General features: G+C 37.5%; 1 non-coding gene across 1 annotated transcript; it reads left to right on the top strand.

The window, feature by feature from the left end:
- The first annotated feature begins 2,633 nt into the window (after nt 1–2,633).
- LOC118623087 lies at nt 2,634–2,735 on the top strand. Its single transcript, XR_004958200.1, has one exon. It is a non-coding gene; the product is annotated as a U6 spliceosomal RNA (small nuclear RNA).
- The last annotated feature ends 1,542 nt before the right edge of the window (nt 2,736–4,277 follow it).

Raw genomic sequence — 4,277 nt, 5'->3', positions numbered from 1 at the left:
TCTTATCTTTTGCCTCAACCTGCTTCCAGATACAGGTATTACAGGCATGGAGCAACGGCGTTCAGTGTGGAATTTAAAATGGTTTTAACAAAATTATATCAGGAACTGTTTCAGAATTCAGACAATTGAGGACTATTTTCCAGTGGAGAGAGGTCAGTAACTGACTAAGAGGAAGAATTCATTAGAGGGCCAGAGAAGCTTTTTCTCTAAATGCCCAGAAGATACATCATTAATCTCTTCTCTGGCGAATCAAGCGGTAAGGGATGGTGAGAATTTCAGAGTCTCTTATAGAGATGAACATCCGTTCAAGTGTCAGAAGCTTGATTTGTGACTTTAGCCAGAGTACCTACTCTTGAAAGAAAACGAATAAAATAAATCATTATTTTCTTTGATTACCTTTTATCACAATCCTCTGCTATTAGTCATTTGGATAGCAATAAAGAGTTTATTCTTCACCCAGCCATTGTGTCTCAGTGTTTGAGCATTGTCCCATGGACTAAGAGGTCCCAGTTCGATTCCCAGTCAGGGCACATGCCCGGGTTGTGGGCCAAATCCCCAGTGAGGGGCATGCAGGAGGAAGCTGGTCAATATTTCTCTCTCACATCGATGTTTCTCTCTCTCTCTTTCTTTAAAAAATAATCAGTGGTTGAGCATCAACCCATGCACCAAGAGGTTGCTGGATCAATTCCTGGCACATGCCCAGGTTGTGGGCCCGATCCCCAGTGGGAAGCATGCAGGAGGCGGCCAATTGATGTTCTCTCTCATCATTTCTATCTCTCTCTCTCTCTCCCTTCCTCTCTCTCTAAAATCAATAAAGAAAAAACAATTTTAATAAATAAATAAAACCTGGCACCCACAATAGGAAGGGCACCCAGTAAATCACGCCCCCCCATAAACAGTAAATCACTTCATTCCTAGACAGCTCTGATTATTTTTTGTTTTTGTTTTTGTTTTGTTTTGTCTTGTTTTTTTGGAATGTGCCCCTAGCGAGAACCGAACCCAGGAATCTCTGGTCCGCAGGCCAACACTTCAACTGCTGGACAGCTCTCATTATTATAAAACATCCTTCATAACACTGATGGTTAAAAATTCGACAAAAAAAACAAAATGTAGAGATATACCTCACATTTGCATAAAAAATATTTTTGTTGGATCAATGATAACATTGCCTTTATAAGTCCAATAAAATTGTAAAAAACTAAAAAAGAAATTAATATTTATTAGGTCTTTAAAGAGGTGATGACTTTTTAAAATTTTTTATTTATTAATTTGTTTTTGTTACAGGTGTTTCTCATTTTTCCCCCATTGACACCCTCCTCTCCTTCCCCCCACCCCATCCCCAGCTTTGTTGTCTATGTTCATTGGTCATGCATACATACATGCAAGTTCTGTGGTTTATCTCTTCCCCCACAAACACCCCCCTCCTCTGAGGCTTGTTAATCTGTACCCCACGTCAATGTCTCTGAGTTAATTTTGTTCAGCAGTTTGTTTAGTTCATTATATTCCACAAATAAGTGAGATCATGTGATATTTGTCTTTCTCGCTTGGCTTGTTTCACTTAGTATAATACTCTCTAGGTCCTTCCATCTCAAAGGATAAGAGATCTTTCTTTCTTACAGCTGCATAGTATTCCATTGTGTACATGTATCACTTTTTAATCCACTCATCTACTGATGGACACTTCGGTTGTTTCCAGATCTTAACTATTGTAAATAGTGCTTCTATGAATATAGGGGTACATATATTCTTTCTGATTGGTGTTTCAGGTTTCTTAGAGTATATTCCTAGAAGTGGGATCACTGGGTCAAATGGAAGTTCAATTTTTAACTTTCTGAGGTAACACCATAGTGTTTTTCATAGTGGTTACACCAGTCTGCATTCCCACCAGCAGTGCACTAGAGTCCCCTTTTCTCCACACCCTCGCCAACACTTGTTGTTGGATGATTTGTTGATGGCGGCCATTCTGACAATTGTGAGGTGATACCTCATTGTTGTTTTAATTTGCATCTCTCTGATGATAAGTGACATTGAGCATTTCTTCATATGTCTCTTGGCCATTTGTATGTCCTTTTTGGAGAGCTGTCTATTTAGTTCCTCTGCCCATTTTTTAATTGGGCTCTTTGTCTTCCTTTTGTTGAGTTGTATGAGTACTCTATATATTTTGGAAATTAACCCCTTATCTGATGCATCATTGGTGATTATGATCTCCCATATAGTGGGATCCCTTTCTGTTTTGATGGTTGTTTCTTTTGCTGTGCAGAAACTTTTTAGTTTGATGTAGTCCCATGTGTTCATTTTTTCCTTTGTTTCTGTTGCCTTAGGTGTATGTATCAGTTAAAATTCTGCTGCGTATGATGTCTGAAATTTTGTTGCTTACATTTTCTTCTAGAATTTTTATGGATTCACGAGTCACATTTAAGTCTTTTATCCATTTTGAGTTTATTCTTGTGTATGGTATAAGCTGGTCTTCTAGCTTCATTTTTTTGCAAGTAGCTGTCCAATTTTCCCAACACCATTTATTGAAGAGACTGTCTTGACTCCACTGTATGCTCTTGTCTCCTTTGTCAAATATAAATTGAGCATATTGTCTTGGGTCAATTTCTGGGTTCTCTGTTCTGTTCCATTGATCTATCTGCCTGTTCTTGTGCCAGTACCAAACTGTTGGAACAATACAGAGATTAGCATGGCCCCTGCACAAGGATGACACACAAATTTATGAAGAGGTGATGACTTTTAAAGTTAAAATATACGCACTGGCCGGTTTGGCTCAGCGGTTAGAGCGTCGGCCTGCGGTCCTGAGAAACCCGGATTCGGTTCCCGCTAAGGGCACGTACCTCGGTTGCAGTTTGTCCCCGGCCCTGGTTGGGTCATGCAGGTGGCAACCGCTCGATGTGTCCCTTTCACATTGATGTCTCTCTCTCTCTCTCTCCCCCACTCTATCTGAACAAAAAATGGAAAGATGTCCTGTGATGAGGATAAAAAAAATTTTTTTTTTTAAATATACTAGAAAGAACAAAAAATAATTTAAAGATTTAATTACACAAAAACTTAAACTTTGGGAGAACAACCAAAACTAAATGATAAAGCAGTTAATTAACCAAAAAATATGAATGAGAATTCACGATAAAGGAAATACAATAAGTAAAGGAGTAAAATATTAAAGGTCTCACCAGTAACAAAAAATAGCAATATTTTGAAATAGTAAGATATTATTTTATGCCTAATAATTATTGCCTTAAACACAAAGACCAAAAAATATTGCCTTTAAAATTAAATGATAGTTTCCGCCTAGTAATATTTTTTTTTTCTTTATTGATTTTAGAGAAAGGGAAAGGGAGAGGGATCAATAGAAACATTGACGAGAAAGAACATCCACTGGCCACCTCCTGCATGGCCCCACTGTGGATGGGCCCATAACCTGGGCATGTGCGCTGACCGGAAATCAAACCAGCAACCTCTTGGTGCATTGGTCGATGCTCAAACATTGAGCCATACTGGCCAGGCATACCTAGTAATAATTATTAATTGTTGCCTTTAAAACTAGGTAATGCAAAGCTGACAAGACAGACACACACAGTGCTGCAGGCACATAAATTATTCAATCCTTTGGAGAGCAATTTGCCAATACATAATAAAAAGAATTCTATGTTATTCAATCAAATAGCCCCTCCGTGTGAGAATTTTATTCTATGTAAAAATTCAAGAGAAAAATGACCTATTGATATCTGTACACTCACAACTGTATTATTTTAAAATGGCGGAATATTAAAAACCACTGAAGTGTCCAACCATTTACTCCCTCAAAAAAATATTTAAAGCAATTTTAAAATAAAAGAATGAGACTATGTAGCAATGTTTACTTAAAATATTTATGTTACTGATGAAGTGAAAAACAACTACTAAAATTGCAGCTACATACAAAATATGAATCTACACACAAATTATAAGAAGAAAATGAGTAAAAATTCTGATAACTGCCTTAAAGTAACAGGATTCTTGGTGATTGTTTTCTCTTTGAATTTTTATTAACATTGTTACATAGTTTTGTTTTTCGTTTTTTATAATACTCAATAGAAAACCATCCCACAGCTGGTGGTGGCAGGATCTCTGCCTCATGGAGATGACTCAATATGGGAAGATGTGGAGGTGACAGATAGAGAATCACCCCTTCTTCCAGTTATTCCTAAGGACAGTCCCAATACTACTCTACCCATGGTTTGTATGTGCATGCCAGTAAACTTTCAATATTTTTTCTTAAGCTACTTTCTGTGCCTTGC

Source organism: Molossus molossus, unplaced genomic scaffold, assembly GCF_014108415.1.
Source record: "Molossus molossus isolate mMolMol1 unplaced genomic scaffold, mMolMol1.p scaffold_m16_p_9, whole genome shotgun sequence".
In the NCBI taxonomy this organism is placed as follows: Eukaryota; Metazoa; Chordata; class Mammalia; order Chiroptera; family Molossidae; genus Molossus; species Molossus molossus.
Note: the sequence above shows the minus strand (reverse complement) of the source record. Positions and strands in the feature narration are given on the sequence as shown.